Source organism: Oncorhynchus keta, unplaced genomic scaffold (genome assembly GCF_023373465.1).
Source record: "Oncorhynchus keta strain PuntledgeMale-10-30-2019 unplaced genomic scaffold, Oket_V2 Un_contig_6244_pilon_pilon, whole genome shotgun sequence".
In the NCBI taxonomy this organism is placed as follows: domain Eukaryota; kingdom Metazoa; phylum Chordata; class Actinopteri; order Salmoniformes; family Salmonidae; genus Oncorhynchus; species Oncorhynchus keta.
Window position 1 is genome coordinate 496570 of NW_026288751.1, and position 18763 is coordinate 515332.

Here is an 18763-nt window from a genome sequence, read left to right on the forward strand (position 1 = left end):
AGTAGAGGCAGCTTTCATAGAAAATCTCCAGTTCATGCTAGCTGTTATTTTAATCACTCATCACACTGGTGACAGATGCAGCCTGGGCCCACTGCCTCAAAAAAGGAGGCGTGATTAATGAATCATGTATTACAGATGTGACCTAATTATAACTGATCAATACATATGTGGGATCTTAATATGAGCAAGTTTGCTACAGCAGGAAAATAATAAGCAACAGAATATGTTAATTATTATGTGGATTATAATTCATGGATATTTTTGTAGGGGTTGATACATTTTTGTAACTGAAAATCAAATCTGAAATTTCAAAGTGGAAATTACAAACTTGAGAACCCTTTTTAAACCTCAAATACACTACAAGATAAAAAAAAAGGTATCCTGCAACTGGGTGATCAAATTAAGATCCTACATCTGTAGTTGTATCCTCAACCTATCCCAGCAGAGGATACCAAAATCACAAGAATATAATTTACATGAGGGCATTTCCATCGAAAAGGACACATGAGCCCCAACCTGTGAAGTTCATAAAAGCATATAAATGTGGGTGTCAAATGAAAGCTAAGAGTCTATATTTTGGGGAAAAGAAGACATAGATACATTTGTCAACTATTTTCAATCTTAACAATTAGGCATAAGTAAAGGCTTTCTTTTGTGGATAAACAGATGAAAAATAGATTTTAGAAAGTATCTACCAGAAAGTCTTAAAAATGTATGAGAAATACATTTTTAAAAACAATGTTGATGTAAAGACTAGAGGTCAACCGATTAATCGGCATGGTCGATTAATCGGTTGATTAACGGTTGATTACATTGCAATCCACAAGGAGACTGCTTGGCAGTCTGACAACCTGTCACGCGAGTGCAGTAAGGAGCCACGGTAAGTTGCTAGCTAGCATTAAACTTATCTCATAAAAAAACTATCAATCTTAACAAAATCACTTGTTTACTACACATGGTTGATGATATTACTACTTAAACAAGCTTGTCCTGTATTGAATATAATCAGTGCGGTGCCTGTTAATTTATCATCAAATCACAGCCTACGTCGCTAAACGGGTGATGATTTAACAAAAGTTAATTCGAGAAAAAAGCACAATCGTTGCACCAATGCACCTAACCAAAAACATCAATGCCTTTCTTAAAATCAATACACAAGTATATATTTTTAAACCTGCATATTTAGTTAAAATAAATTCATGTTAGCAGGCAATATTAACTAGGGAAATTGTGTCAGGGTATATGGAGCAGTTTGGGCCTCCTGTCTCGTTGCAAACTTTGTGAAGACCATTTCTTACTAACATAGACCGTAATTAATTTTCCAGAATTTTACATAATTATGACATAACATTGAAGGTTGTGCAATGTAACAGCAATATTTAGACTTAGGGTTGCCACCCGTTCGACAAAATACGGAACGGTTTCGTATTTCACTGAAAGAATAAACGTTTTGTTTTCTAAATTATATGTTTCCAGATTTGACCAAATTAATGGCCTAAGGCTCGTATTTCTGTCTGTTTATTATATTATAATTAAGTATATGATTTGGTATTTGATAGAGCAGTCTGACTGAGGCAGCAGCAGGCTCGTAAGCATTCATTCAAACATCACTTTACTGCGTTTGCCAGCAGCTCTTCGCAATGCTTGAAGCACAGCTCTGTTTATGACTTCAAGCCTATCAAGATTAGGCTGGCAATACTATAGTGCCTATAAGAACATCCAATAGTCAAAGGTATATGAAATACAAATGGTATAGAGAGAAATTGTCCTATAATTCCTATAATAACTACAACCTAAAACTTCTTAACTGGGAATATTGAAGAATCATGTTAAAAGGAACCACCAACTTAAACGTTAGCTTTTTTTACATGGCACACTTTTACTTTCTTCTCCAACACTGTGTTTTTGTATTATTTAAAACAAATTGAACATGTTTCATTATTTATTTGAGACTAAATAGATTTTATTTATGTATTTTATTAGGTTAAAATAAAAGTGTTCATTCAGTATTGTTGTAATTGTCATTATTACAAATATTAAAATAAAAATTGTCTGATTAATCAGCATTGGCTTTTTAAATGAATTATTAAGTGATTAAAACTCGTAATTCCGTTACCAAATTGGTAATGGAATACCCCAAAAAGTCAGTAACCGAATTATTACAACTGAATTGGCTACAACGGGAAATCACAATAGTCATAAACCACAGTTGGGTCACCTGCTACTGTCCTCCCTTCCACTACCATACTGTTATGTTGAGCTCATAACTGTTTTCTTTGTCTTTCTGTCATCTAGTAGTCAAACCAAGAATGTTAAAACAATCTAAGTCTAGACAACCCCTCCCTCTCTCTCTCTCTCTCTCTCTCTCTGCCTTTTCACTCTCACTCTCCAGTTAATGTCACCGGTCCTAGCTCTTACTGACACCTACCTATGAGCCCTCTCTCTTTCCATTTACATTAATCAGCATCCTCGCCCAATGAGCACCTAGCGACACCGGACATCCATTGATGTTGAAAAGTAGTTTACATTTGATCAGCCCAACCTGGTATTGATGTTAACGTCCACAGACGGACCGGACAAGTTTGGTTAGCACAGTACAGTACAGCACTGTACAGTGAGTAGAGCACAGTGGAATACAGTACAATACAGTAGTGCAGTACAATACAAGGAGTACAGCGCTGATACGCTGTGATGTGAAACATGAGGAGAATGACATTCATATCCATAATTATGCATTTCTGTGTATTAGAGATCAGGGACCCATGATGTAATTCCATTGCCGGCTGTAAATCCACCTCTTATTGTAGTTCAATAACTCAAGGTGTCATGTCATAGCTGACACCCCATTCCTTCTGCAGACATCTTTGAATCTTAATATGGAGCAGATATTTGAGAAATTTTTGAAAACGTGGTCGCATAAAAACCTGAGGGAGATTTTACCACGATTCCATTACCAAAGTTTGTCTCTGCACAGTTCTTCCACTAAATACGTTTTTGTAAATGTTTCAGTGGAAATTGTTAAAAGTAGTCTTTGTGCATAGATTTGTATGGTTTGTTAAACTTTGAAATCAATGTTTTTTATTTGACATACAATTTCAAGTGAATAAACTGAGTCAAAGCGTAAATCCGTTAACATGGAATTGCTCATGAGGTGATTATAAGTACGTCATATTCTTATCCTGTTGACAGATGCATCACACTTGACTGTCACTTCAGTACAGAAGTTACATGTTAATTACTGATCTTACATCCATTCCAATTAGGTGCCGAAAGTAGGGCTTAGCAATCCCCTTCAAAAATTAATTAAACAAATATCTGACTATTCAACAAATTTCTAGGAAACAAGCACCCGGTGTCCAGGTCAATTAATGTCAGTCACTGCTTGAGGACATAAGCCGCAGGAAACCAACCGTCAAATGCATGACATTGGTGATGGGAGGCATGTTTATGTTGATATCTAATGTGGAACAGTGCAGCTGACAACCATGTGACATTCCATTGTCAGTGTCCCAAAGAAACATACTACAACCACTAGGTGATTTAACAAGTGAAGAATGGCCCGTAAATAGATGCTTGCTGTGCAACAGCTGTTCACTGCCAACGTGACTGCCTTCATTTTCACTTCAAATTCTAGAGGTATAAATAAGGAGGTTAAAAATGTACTCAAAATCACTAACTATTGACTTCTACTGGCCTGTGAAGCTATGATAACCCCTGACATCTGTTATCTTCTAAACCTCCTGTTCCCATACAAACACACTAGACAATTGACGACTAACGCTACCAGGCATTTAGCCCCCCAAATCAAACCATCATAGTTTTGGAGTTAAACCCTTTTCTCGGCTTGGCCCTGACCTGTCTGTGACATAAAGGGTCATGGCACAGTCTCTTTCTGATCACAGTCTGACTGATTTAATCAAGTGAATCCATTCCGAATCATTCTCTGAATGTATTTTTTTACCTAACACTTGCATTTACACTGGATTAGGAGCATTGCTATTTCTCTGCAGAGTCACTTTTCTGAAGTGCAGGTATGATTAGATTGTGTCCTGAATTGCTGCTGAGCAGAATGCACTGTCCAATCAGAGCCACTGACGATGATTTGGTGGTCCTCAGAACGGAAAAGGTTGGGAACCGACGCAGTAGGCTAAATCCTCACTGATGTCCCAAAATAGGAGTTCACCTGGGTGTCACAATGCTAAAACGTCGCTTCATAAAATTGAAGTTTTCGGTAATATAAAACTGCCCTTTAAAAAGGAAAACTCCAGCCAGCACACTTGAGTTGAGCTTGATGCTTCACTTTAACAACTACACCTAATAACAAAATAATAAAAACACTTCAGCAATAGACATTCTTCTCAGGTTAGCCTTCATCCAATGAAAAACGACCAGCAGGTACGTTCCATTGAAAGAGTTCATAATGAAACATTCTCAGGTACATTATAGAAACAGGAAATGGTGCGGTGCGATCGATCCTCACTGCTCACAGCTAGACCTAAGAATAAAGTGAATTCACTGCTCATCTCGAGACCTCTATGAAATAAACCTGTAGTCATGTTTCACTAATTTATTGTGTGCTTGAAATGAACCATCATGAGTTGAACATTCATCAAAGCCTTGAAGAGAGTCTTTCTTAAAGGGACCGAGCACAGGGGGAAAAAATGACTTTGCTTTTACACGGACCTGCTCCATTTGTGCATGGCTAGTCACACTTAGCATCCCCAGCGATATTCCAACTAGCGTTCAGTTTAAGCTTGCAGGACATGGCCCAGTAACCTACTTTCCCTCCAGCAGGCTCCGTAACAGCAGAGGCTGCGTGTCATGAGTTACCTAACATTCACACAGCATATTTTCAGGCAGAGAGACGTGAAAACCCTCTACAGCATAAGGAGGGGGCTGAGACCCCCATTTCCTCTCTGTACACCTTTCGATTAAAAACAAAAACTTGTCAAGGAGCTCTGTGAAAGTAAAGGTTATGGCATCACCTCTTTAACAGAACTCACTGCATCTGTTCTAAAAGCTCATAAAAAGCATGTTGCATATTTTCAACCTTTATAGGGCAGCAGGTAGCCTAGTGGTTAGAACGTTGGACTAGTAACTGAAAGGTTGCAAGATCAAATCCCCAAGCTGACAAGGTAAAAATATGTTGTTCTGCCCCTGAACAAGACAGTTAACCCACTGTTCATAGGCTGTCACTGAAAATAAGATGTTTTTCTTAACTGACTTGCCTAAACTGACTTGCCTAAATAAATAAATAAAATAGCCAAGGCTTGAACTGACCCTCTATACTGCCATGACACAGCTTTGCAAAGAAGACCTTATAGAGCCCCACAGTGGATGTGTCATAATACTCATATAACCTAGCTGTAAAACAGGGAAATTGTTCCAATTGTTTTTCCACCATTCAATTTTCCAATAGGGTATTTTAGAAACACTTCAAATAAGGGCTGTGTTTCGTGTAGGCTTACCATGCTGTGACGTTTTGATAACCATGTAAATCTCTCTTGGACAAGGTGACTTTTATCAATGCAGTACCAGTCAAACGTTTGGACACACCTACTCATTAAAGGGATATTCTTAATATTTACTATTTTCTATATTGTGGAATAATAGTGAAGACATCAAAACGATGAAATAACACATATGAAAACATGTAGTAATCAAAAAAGTGTTTTATATATACAGTGCCTTGCGAAAGTATTCGGCCCCCTTGAACTTTGCGACCTTTTGCCACATTTCAGGCTTCAAACATAAAGATATAAAACTGTATTTTTTTTGCGAAGAATCAACAACAAGTGGGACACAATCATGAAGTGGAACGACATTTATTGGATATTTCAAACTTTTTTAACAAATCAAAAACTGAAAACTTGGGCGTGCAAAATTATTCAGCCCCCTTAAGTTAATACTTTGTAGCGCCACCTTTTGCTGCGATTACAGCTGTAAGTCGCTTGGGGTATGTCTCTATCAGTTTTGCACATCGAGAGACTGAATTATTTTCCCATTCCTCCTTGCAAAACAGCTCGAGCTCAGTGAGGTTGGATGGAGAGCATTTGTGAACAGCAGTTTTCAGTTCTTTCCACAGATTCTCGATTGGATTCAGGTCTGGACTTTGACTTGGCCATTCTAACACCTGGATATGTTTATTTTTGAACCATTCCATTGTAGATTTTGCTTTATGTTTTGGATCATTGTCTTGTTGGAAAACAAATCTCCGTCCCAGTCTCAGGTCTTTTGCAGACTCCATCAGATTTTCTTCCAGAATGGTCCTGTATTTGGCTCCATCCATCTTCCCATCAATTTTAACCATCTTCCCTGTCCCTGCTGAAGAAAAGCAGGCCCAAACCATGATGCTGCCACCACCATGTTTGACAGTGGGGATAGGGTGTGTTCAGGGTGATGAGCTGTGTTGCTTTTACGCCAAACATAACATTTTGCATTGTTGCCAAAAAGTTCAATTTTGGTTTCATCTGACCAGAGCACCTTCTTCCACATGTTTGGTGTGTCTCCCAGGTGGCTTGTGGCAAACTTTAAACGACACTTTTTATGGATATCTTTAAGAAATGTCTTTCTTCTTGCCACTCTTCCATAAAGGCCAGATTTGTGCAATATACGACTGATAGTTGTCCTATGGACAGAGTCTCCCACCTCAGCTGTAGATCTCTGCAGTTCATCCAGAGTGATCATGGGCCTCTTGGCTGCATCTCTGATCAGTCTTCTCCTTGTATGAGCTGAAAGTTTAGAGGGACGGCCAGGTCTTGGTAGATTTGCAGTGGTCTGATACTCCTTCCATTTCAATATTATCGCTTGCACAGTGCTCCTTGGGATGTTTAAAGCTTGGGAAATATTTTTGTACCCAAATCCGGCTTTAAACTTCTTCACAACAGTATCTCGGGCCTGCCTGGTGTGTTCCTTGTTCTTCATGATGCTCTCTGCGCTTTTAACAGACCTCTGAGACTATCACAGTGCAGGTGCATTTATACGGAGACTTGATTACACACAGGTGGATTGTATTTATCATAATTAGTCATTTAGGTCAACATTGGATCATTCAGAGATTCTCACTGAACTTCTGGAGAGAGTTTGCTGCACTGAAAGTAAAGGGGCTGAATAATTTTGCACGCCCAATTTTTCAGTTTTTGATTTGTTAAAAAAGTTTGAAATATCCAATAAATGTCGTTCCACTTCATGATTGTGTCCCACTTGTTGTTGATTCTTCACAAAAAAATACAGTTTTATATCTTTATGCCGAATACTTTCGCAAGGCACTGTAAATGCTTCACAGAGTTCAAGTAACAGACTCATCTCAACATCAACTGTTCAGTGGAGACTGCGTGAATCAGGCCTTCATGGTCAAATTGCTGCAAAGAAACCACTACTAAAGGACACCAATAAGAAAAAGAGACTTGCTTGGGCCAAGAAACACGAGCAATGGACATTAGACCGGTGGAAATCTGTCCTTTGGTCTGATGAGTCCAAATGTTTGGTTCCAACCACCGTGTCTTTGCGAGACACAGAGTAGGTGAACGGATGATCTCCGCATGTATGGTTTCCACTGTGAAGCATGGAGGAGGTGGTGTGATGGTGTGGGGCTGCTTTGCTGCTGACACTGTCAGTGATTTATTTAGCATTCAAGGCATAGATAACCAGCATGGAAGGAGACGCATTCTGTCTCCTAGAGATGAATGTACTTTGGAGCGAAAAGTACAAATGAATCCCAGAACAACAGCAAAGGACCTTGTGAAGATGCTGGAGGAAACAGGTTCAAAAATATCTATATCCACAGTAAAATGAGTCCTATATCGACTTAACCTGGAAGGACGCTCAGCAAGGAAGAAGCTACTGCTCCAAAACCTCCATAAAAAAAGCCAGACTACGGTTTGCAACTGCACATGGGGACAAAGATCATACTTTTTGGAGAAATGTCCTCTGGTCTGATGAAACAAATATAGAACTGTTTGGCCATAATGACCATCATTATGTTTGGAGGAAAAAGGGGGAGGCTTGAATGCCGAAGAACACCATCCCAACCGTGAAGCACGGGGGTGGCAACATCATGTTGTGGGGGTGCTTTGCTGCAGGAGGGACTGGTGCACTTCACAAAATAGATGGCATCATGAGGGAGGAAAATGATGTGGATATATTGAAGCAACATCTCAAGACATCAATCAGGAAGTTAAAGCTTGGTCGCAAATGCGTCTTCCAAATGGACAATGACCCCAAGCATACTTCCAAAATTGTGGCAGAATGGCTTAAGGACAACAAAGTCAAGCTATTGGAGTGGCCATCTCAAAGCCCTGACCTCAATCCTATCAAAAATCTGTGGGCAGAACTGAAAAAGCGTGTGCGAGCAAGGAGGCCTACAAACGTGACTCAGTTACACCAGCTCTGTCAAGAGGAATGGGCTAAAATGTACCCAACTTATTGTGGGAAGCTTGTTGAAGGCTACCCAAAACATGTGACCCAAATTAAACAATTTAAAGGCAATGCTACCAAATACTTATTGAGTGTATGTAAACTTCTGACCCACTGGGAATGTGATGAAAGAAATAAAAGCTGAAATAAATCATTCTCTCTACTATTATTCTGACATTTCACATTCTTAAAATAAAGTAGTGATGCTAACTGACCTAAAACAGGGAATTTTTTACTAGGATTAAATGTCAGGAATTGTGAAAAACTGAGTATAAATGTACTTGGCTAAGGTGTGTGTAAACTTCCAACTTCAACTGTAAAATATATTTAGATTTGTTTAACACTTCTTTGGTTACTACATGATTCCACATGTGTTATTTCATAGTTTTGATGTCTTCACTAATTATTCTACAAAGTAGAAAATAGTAAAATAAAGAAAAACCCTTGAATGTGTGTCCAAACTTTTGACTGGTACTGTATATTCGGCTCGATTTACTCTCATATTTGAACATGCTAATTAGAATCAAAGTAGACATCATGCAAAACTACAATTCCCTGCAAGCTCCTACACGTCATCTCTAGCTGACACCTTTTCTAACAGATACTGTGTCAAATTTAAAACTTGTACAAGACATTTCACAGAACTGTCCATTTAAATACATTTGGCCAATTTTTTCATTAATACATTTAGCTAACATTAGATAGTTAATTCAGAGATTCTTACCTTTGCCTTGATTCGGCAATCTCGTCCAGATCATCATGGCATTTGTAGTTTTTTTATGATAGCCACATTAGTAGCTAATTAGCGTTTCATTTATAGGATAAGTCATCTTATCCTCGAGAGTTTTACACGGTTATCAAAACATCACGCCAGGGTAAGCCTACACGACACCTAACCCTTATTTTAAGTGTTTCTAAAATCACCCGAGGGAAAAATGAATTGTGGAATTAGCGATAGGAACCATTTCCGTTTTGGTATTATGACTCATACTGTGGTACTCTATAGTATAAGTATCTATCGATGGAAGGGGAAGTTACATGAAGAGATAGATAAAAATGGGCAGATGAGTGAGGAAAAGAACGAGAAAATGAGATGTCAGCCAGTAGAGGGCAGACAGTGTATCTCTTGAGTTAAAAGTCTAACTCTTAGTGGGTTGGCTCAGTAAAATAAGCTTAGCTACCTCACTTCACCATTACTTCACCTCACCTACTCTGGCAACCAAAACCCTGACCACATGGGACCAGCCTCATCACAGACCAGATGAACAATAGTAAAACCATCAACATAGGCTTCCAATCCTGGCTCCTTGAACACTTTATCGGGATCATTGTGAGCCAAAAATCATCAAATCGTCAGTATCAAGGCAAATGGAAACTTAAATAATGTGATGTCTTCAAAATAATGTCTCACATGATTGTAGTGTGTGTTGAAGTAATTAAACGATGACCACAAACTTTTTGCCATTATAGATTGTTTTTGTGAATAATATCCATTATCTGAACTAAGCCAGCACTATTTCTGCGAGTCTGATATACATTCATGATCGGTGTGAGTGGAGAAGAGTCCCCATCATCATCATCATCAATCGTACCACGCAATCATAGGCCTACATTTTCTCATAAGGATGAACAGCTTTCGTTGCAAATATTTTCTCCTGACGCCCAGAACAACTGCGCAGCACGGGTAAATTTAGTTTCCCTTCTTTAATAAATACATCTGAGGCGTGACGTCACTGCAACTGGCTCATGCTTCTTCATGAGTCATGAGTTACATAACAATGTCTCTTTTAGTGATTAACCTACATAAATTAGATGTTGTAAGGAGTGCTCTCCTGATAGCGTGGTCACGATCAACCTTTCAGAACGAAGTAACTTTTATATAGGACCAAAACTATAATTCCTCGACTGGTCTGGCTCGCATGGATAGCCTACTGTCTTTCCAAGTAGACTACAGGCTATTCAACACATCCAAAACGTGCAGCCTTATTCTTAATACTGGATGAAAATAAATAAAAAATAACTTGGTATAGCCTGTCAAATGAGGTAATCTAATAGAAAACCGTGAAATCACCTGGAAGTTCCCATTTCCGACAACTGCACGACTATAAAACCATAGACTACCATGCACCGGCATATCAATGGAACATCAACTTTCGATCAACCTTAGCCAGATGTCACTCACTCCACTCAATGTAGGTTACGCGTGAACTTGCTGTAAGCGAGTAAAAAGTAATGCATTAACTTACTTAATGTAAAGCAGCAACGAGGGGACGATTCCGATATGAAAATCCCATCCGAGAAATACAACAAGGCTTTTAGACTCCTATTCCTACCATGAAATAGTGTTAAGTAACTGGCACCGTTTCTGTAGGCAATGAGATACTTCGAAGTGTTTTCACTGCTGATGTTCATTTTCCAAACCACACACCTCACAATTTACATCATCAGCCGTCGTCGCACCTTAAAAGGAGCTACAGGGAGTGACCTAACCAAGCGCGTCGTGTCCAGATTCGCTACAGTAGGGGAGGGAGGAGGAGCGTCCGGCACGAGCGCATATCCTCAGTTCATTGCCATTGAAGCGTAGCCCGCCAACGTCATCGCCTAAAATTATGGACAACATTCACTACTCAGCCAATTCGTTCACAGTAATGATCGAGGCCATCTGGCATCTCGTGCTTCAGGACGACCTCATCCCATTTTTATCACATTGCTATTTTTCCGATTTATGCATGCATCATAGTGCTGTAGCTTTAGTTCTATTGTCGCATTAAAACAACTGGAAACTCGAAAATCTCCGACTTCCAACTTCAGTGCGTTCAGGACAACTGGAAACATCCAACTCGGAATTACAATTTTGGGCCTCTTTTTAGAGCTCCGACTTTGCGACTTGAAGATCACTGACGTTATGATTTGATCTCGAATTTTTCTGAGTTCCCAGTTGTCTTGAAAGCACCATAAATTGACGTGTGCCCAGCAGCCAACGAAGTTACACAACAAACATTATTTTGCAAGTACAGGGCTTCTGCTACTTGCAAACTTCCATCACAGTAAATGTTTGAAATTGCAGAATGAACTGATATTGTGTCACTACCTTAACACTCATTTGCTTTTTATGTCTAACCTTATTGCCTATTTCAAATAATCGCCTACCATTGGCCTATTGACATGTAGTGCACATATCGGACAAAACTACATAGGCATATGCTACAGCTCAAAGTAGCCCACTATAATTTGAATAAAATGGTGGGTTAAACTGGGTCATACAGGGTATTTACAGTCTCTGTACAGGACAGATAAAGGCCACAGTATTGCCATCTGGTGACAGACATGATCATTGGCAAATTATGATTTTCCCTCAAAAAATCAAACCCAACTCATAATAGAAAATAAGTATGACTTTTGTATCTACAATGATTTAGAATGAGACATTCACATTATCTACAGTATATCACTGAAACATTCAAATGTCATTCAAAATGTTTTAAATTAATGATTTCCACATTTACATGGATTAACATGTGGAAAATACATTTACAGATAACAGAATTTGTGACATAGTCTATCATACTTACAAATTCAATTCAACATTTGCATAAGCAATGGTGTGGCATGGCTAATCTTATTCACCAGCAGATTATCAAACCTTGTGGCAAGTAAGGTTTTGGTGTGGAATGTTTAAAGCTAGAATCCTTAGTTGCTACATCCATATTTGGACTTTAATGACATATACCCATTGATTCTTGAAGAATACAACCTATCAATCAATGCCTGATGAGCTTAGTTCAATTGTTGCCAAATTCTCTTTGGTGAATCACCCTTGGTTACATTGCATGATAACCTTACAGGATATGAGTTCAATGTGTGTCCATGGCGACAGGTTGACTTCATTCTATTTCAGAAGAGGAGAGAGAGCAAGCGATATCTCTTAGCCATTACCTAACCCTTGGACTCTTCCCTGTGCTGTATTCAGGGGAAGTAGGGGTGCTGATAAATCCAAATCAAATAAAAAGTAAGGGTGCTGAGGGTGCTGATAAAAATATATATGCAAAAATATATATACAAAAAATATCCCACCAAATTAGTACACTAGGCGTTTATTACTCCTGTATGATTAATTACATTGTCTGAAAGTATGAAAAATACACTGACAACATCACAAATACATTATCTGTACAGCTAAAAACAACAATCCAATGTAAAAACAAGTTGACATTGAGGTTAAAGAAAGTGTGCTTTCTCAATTTACCAAATTTTTTAAACTCTTCATTTAGACAAAATCAAGACATCAATATTCCTGTAATGTTTTTTTTGTATAAAAAAATCTTAATTTACAGCTTAATTTGAGCCAATTCAGAACAAATCCTGCGATGAACTAAATTACATGTTTTCTATTGTTTGATAGCCCAACATAAAACATGACTATTATAACATAAAAAGCCATCACTACAGTTAATGCCTACACAGACATGTATTAGGGGTTGTCCTAGTATCCATGGTAGCAGTTGCATAAATGATAAACTTCCTTATTAACAATTCACATCTCACACATGGTATATCTTCTTTCATCATTAGTTGACCAGGATCCATGAAGCAATGACAAGTAAATTAAATTAACTGTGTTATACAACTCCCATCTACCTTACAGACCTGGCAACCTGAGGTTATGCCATCATGGTGAGTCAGAGAAGAGTGAAGAAATAAAGTGAGAAACACACATTTACACACAAATGACAATCAATTAACGCAAGCGTCCAGCCAGTCACATACGTTGTACTGCTGTGATTTAGTAGTTCAGCATTTCTCCAAAGCCAAATTAGAGATCTTCACATACAGACACATACAGCCTACAGTATGTGATCAATTCTCTTTCCTTAAACATATATTAACAAAATGGTATTTTAATGTACAGTAGATTTGATTGGATTTTTATTTATATCACTAACATTTAGGAGACATTTAGGAGACTTGTTCAAACAAGTTATGTTGACAATGGCTCTCTCTATTCGATTCAGTTTGTCAACTAGACCTAACAGAACTGTTTGGGATTGAGACAAACATGAATTCAAGTTTGAAAACAGGCTGAAAGAGAGCTGCCTTTATATGAGGAATATGCTGGTGTAATTGTCTGTTTCAGTCTTTCATTCAATCCATTGAGACAGTTATACAAACCTCCAATCCAGTGGTGACCCGTCATTCAGGGCATGTGAGGCAGAGCCCCACTTGTTTTGAGCCCCACATTTGTAGCTATGTTTTTGCATGTTATTTTGGCATTAATACGTGTCACATATCAGTTTGCAAACAATGTAAAAAATCTATATATATATATATATATATATTTCCTTGAGTTAATAATGCTGCATACAAACATGATCTCTTGTTATGCTTTCTTGAGTAAGGCATCTCCAAAATGCAGGTGTTTCAGCCTAGCTCAGTGCTTTCTGTGATGGTGGGGCAGCCAACAGAAAATACGGAGCATAGGAGTTGGTAATGTTCTCTAGTTGCGCTGTGATTGACTCGCTGTGTAGAGCTCGAAAATTCAAGCCCCTTGGGTGCTGCCATAGAGTTACATTAGAAGTGCCCATCCAAGAAGGCGCAAGGTCATTGGCCATAGATACAATGACATCAAATCACATTTTGTATTTACAGTAGCTTTGATTTGACGAATCAATCAATCAAATGTATTTATAAAGCCCTTTTTACATCAGCCGATGTCACAAAGTGCTGTACAGAAACCCAGCCTAAAACCCCAAACAGCAGGCAATGCAGATGTAGAGGCATATATAGAAGCATGGTGGCTAGGAACAACTCATTGACTGATCATGTCAACATCATACTTTCAAAATCTTAACTAGCTGTCATCATGAATCAAGTCGACAATCTACTGGCAAATCATATAAATCATATCATATCATATAAAGAGAAATAATGAAGAGAAATTATAAATAAAACGTATTGGTGCTCATCGGCCATTGGACATTACAAACATTACACAACACGTTGGAAATCACAAATTCAACAATGAGTAGTTTGGAAGGAATCAGTGGCTGACTGCAAGCATTGCAAAGCAATCACTAGCCTGCTATTCAGTGGAGTGGCTGTTGAAGAGTCAAGCTTAAAATAATTAACATTCAACATTGGCCAATGCAGTCAATGAAGCGTTATTTGTTCCATGCTCAAAACAACTGTTAACTCAGGAACTGAGAAATCTGACTTCAGTGAGTTCAAGACAACTGGGAACTCGAGATAAAACGAGCTCCGACTGGGAAAATACGTTTTGAGCGCTCATCCAACTCGGAATTGTAAGTCATGAACTCGGGCCTCTTTCTAGAGCTACGACCTGAAGATCACTAACGTCATCATGATTCGACCTAGTTTTTTTCCAAGTTCCCAGATGTCTTGAAAGCACCATAAATCAACAGAATGCTGGACTTTGATGATAAAGTTTGATTACAAAATTTGCACACGAAGGATCGTCACTCCACCTTCCTGTTCAAGTGAGCACAGCACAACAAGGTGAGTCCAAAAATGTATGTTATGCTGCTGCATAAATTATGTAATATGCCAGGGAGATATGTATATTGTAGCTAAGAAAGTAATACTAAGTGTATGTTGTGTAGTAAGCTGTTAGTAGCCCACCCTAATAATTTGATCTATTTCCCCCTCTTAATTTTGCCAACTGTTCTGACTTGTTCTGACGAATGAATTGACTGTTCTGACTTGCCTACTGTTCTGACAGTGCACATGTGGCCTATAGCCTGATTTAGAGAAATGTTATCAAATATTGTAAGAACTTTCATTGTCTGCTTACATGCCCCCTTTATTTATCCTCCGGTTCTGACTTGGTGTACAGGGGAAAACTGTAAGAACGGCCCATGTTCTGAATTCTGTCGCTGTATACCACTGCTCCACCTGGCTATCAGCAGAGCCTTGTTTGGCAGAAAAACAGTTCATTCAGCCTCATTTACTGCCTTTTAAAAACATAGCTTATATGGCTGACTTGCTTGCGTGGTGAGCATACATTTTCCTTTTATTAATCAAAATGACGCCGAACAAAAACAAATAACACTACAAAAACAAACCGTGAAGCTCAAAGGCCATGTGCCCTAAACAAAGTCAACTTCCCACAAAGAAAGGGGGGAAAAAGCTACCTAAGTATGGTTCCCAATCAGAGACAACAATAGACAGATGTTCCTGATTGAGAACCATATCCGGCCAAAACATAGAAACACCAAATGATAGAAAACGAAACATAGAATGCCCACCCCAACTCACACCCTGACCAAATCAAATAGAGACATTAAATGGCTCTCTACGGTCAGGGCGTGACACAGCACTTTTGAAATGCACACAAAAAATTGGGTTTCAACAACGGTTCTTCTAAGATCCTCAAAGTTCTTCAAATAACCGTAGGGTTCTTGGCACTGAAAATGGTCCCCAAAAGGTTCTTCAAGACCCCATAGGAGGTAGGGTTTATCGAGGAACCTCCTTAGTTGGTGGGGGTTCTTGCAGGAACCTAACTGCCCAACTGAAACACTTGGATTTGAATTTAAAAGGACAACAGGTGCAGACACTTAACTGAAACGTGTAAAGGTCTCCTCAATTTAAGGTAAGGTTTATCATTTACATTACATTTACATTTAAGTCATTTAGCAGACGCTCTTATCCAGAGCGACTTACAAATTGGTGCATTCACCTTATGACATCCAGTGGAACAGCCACTTTACAATAGTGCATCTAAATCTTTTAAGGGGGGGGAGGGGTGAGAAGGATTACTTTATCCTATCCTAGGTATTCCTTAAAGAGGTGGGGTTTCAGGTGTCTCCGGAAGGTGGTGATTGACTCCGCTGTCCTGGCGTCGTGAGGGAGTTTGTTCCACCATTGGGGGGCCAGAGCAGCGAACAGTTTTGACTGGACTGAGCGGGAACTGTACTTCCTCAGTGGTAGGGAGGCGAGCAGGCCAGAGGTGGATGAACGCAATGCCCTTGTTTGGGTGTAGGGCCTGATCAGAGCCTGGAGGTACTGAGGTGCCGTTCCCCTCACAGCTCCGTAGGCAAGCACCATGGTCTTGTAGCGGATGCGAGCTTCAACTGGAAGCCAGTGGAGAGAGCGGAGGAGCGGGGTGACGTGAGAGAACTTGGGAAGGTTGAATACCAGACGGGCTGCGGCGTTCTGGATGAGTTGTAGGGGTTTAATGGCACAGGCAGGGAGCCCAGCCAACAGCGAGTTACAGTAATCCAGACGGGAGATGACAAGTGCCTGGATTAGGACCTGCGCCGCTTCCTGTGTGAGGCAGGGTCGTACTCTGCGGATGTTGGAGAGCATGAACCTACAGGAACGGGCCACCGCCTTGATGTTAGTTGAGAACGACAGGGTGTTGTCCAGGATCACGCCAAGGTTCTTAGCGCTCTGGGAGGAGGACACAATGGAGTTGTCAACCGTGATGGCGAGATCATGGAACGGGCAGTCCTTCCCCGGGAGGAAGAGCAGCTCCGTCTTGCCGAGGTTCAGCTTGAGGTGGTGATCCGTCATCCACACTGATATGTCTGCCAGACATGCAGAGATGCGATTCGCCACCTGGTCATCAGAAGGGGGAAAGGAGAAGATTAATTGTGTGTCGTTTGCATAGCAATGATAGGAGAGACCATGTGAGCTTATGACAGAGCCAAGTGACTTGGTGTATAGCGAGAATAGGAGAGGGCCTAGAACAGAGCCCTGGGGGACACCAGTGGTGAGAGCGCGTGGTGAGGAGACAGATTCTCGCCACGCCACCTGGTAGGAGCAACCTGTCAGGTAGGACGCAATCCAAGCGTGGGCCGTGCCGGAGATGCCCAACTCGGAGAGGGTGGAGAGGAGGATCTGATGGTTCACAGTATCGAAGGCAGCCGATAGGTCTAGAAGGATGAGAGCAGAGGAGACAGAGTTAGCTTTAGCAGTGCGGAGCGCCTCCGTGATACAGAGAAGAGCAGTCTCAGTTGAATGACTAGTCTTGAAACCTGACTGATTTGGATCAAGAAGGTCATTCTGAGAGAGATAGCGGGAGAGCTGGCCAAGGACGGCACGTTCAAGAGTTTTGGAGAGAAAAGAAAGAAGGGATACTGGTCTGTAGTTGTTGACATCGGAGGGATCGAGTGTAGTTTTTTTCAGAAGGGTGCAACTCTCGCTCTCTTGAAGACTGAAGGGACGTAGCCAGCGGTCAGGGATGAGTTGATGAGCGAGGTGAGGTAAGGGAGAAGGTCTCCGGAAATGGTCTGGAGAAGAGAGGAGGGGATAGGGTCAAGCGGGCAGGTTGTTGGGCGGCCGGCCGTCACAAGACGCGAGATTTCATCTGGAGAGAGGGGAGAAAGAGGTCAGAGCACAGGGTAGGGCAGTGTGAGCAGAACCAGCGGTGTCGTTTGACTTAGCAAACGAGGATCGGATGTCGTCGACCTTCTTTTCAAAATGGTTGACGAAGTCATCTGCAGAGAGGGAGGAGGGGGGGGGGGAGGATTCAGGAGGGAGGAGAAGGTGGCGAAGAGCTTCCTAGGGTTAGAGGCAGATGCTTGGAATTTAGAGTGGTAGAAAGTGGCTTTAGCAGCAGAGACAGAGGAGGAAAATGTAGAGAGGAGGGAGTGAAAGGATGCCAGGTCCGCAGGGAGGCGAGTTTTCCTCCATTTCCGCTCGGCTGCCCGGAGCCCTGTTCTGTGAGCTCGCAATGAGTCGTTGAGCCACGGAGCGGGAGGGGAGGACCGAGCCGGCCTGGAGGATAGGGGACATAGAGAGTCAAAGGATGCAGAAAGGGAGGAGAGGAGGGTTGAGGAGGCAGAATCAGGAGATAGGTTGGAGAAGGTTTGAGCAGAGGGAAGAGATGATAGGATGGAAGAGGAGAGAGTAGCGGGGGAGAGAGAGCGAAGGTTGGGACGGCGCGATACCATCCGAGTAGGGGCAGTGTGGGAAGTGTTGGATGAGAGCGAGAGGGAAAAGGATACAAGGTAGTGGTCGGAGACTTGGAGGGGAGTTGCAATGAGGTTAGTGGAAGAACAGCATCTAGTAAAGATGAGGTCGAGCGTATTGCCTGCCTTGTGAGTAGGGGGGGAAGGTGAGAGGGTGAGGTCAAAAGAGGAGAGGAGTGGAAAGAAGGAGGCAGAGAGGAATGAGTCAAAGGTAGACGTGGGGAGGTTAAAGTCGCCCAGAACTGTGAGAGGTGAGCCGTCCTCAGGAAAGGAGCTTATCAAAGCATCAAGCTCATTGATGAACTCTCCGAGGGGACCTGGAGGGCGATAAATGATAAGGATGTTAAGCTTGAAAGGGCTGGTAACTGTGACAGCATGAAATTCAAAGGAGGCGATAGACAGATGGGTAAGGGGAGAAA

The 18763-nt window shown here is 40.9% G+C and overlaps 1 protein-coding gene across 1 annotated transcript in view; it reads right to left on the reverse strand.

Annotated features, from left to right (window-relative positions):
- The window catches only part of LOC118391805 (neuronal PAS domain-containing protein 2), a 78522-nt gene extending 67696 nt beyond the window's left edge, over positions 1-10826 (reverse strand). Inside the window, exon 1 of the mRNA XM_052511031.1 lies at positions 10662-10826. The gene's annotated coding sequence lies outside the window, so the exon portion shown is untranslated. The remainder of the gene's footprint in view (positions 1-10661) is intronic.
- Between the last annotated feature and the right edge of the window lie 7937 nt (positions 10827-18763).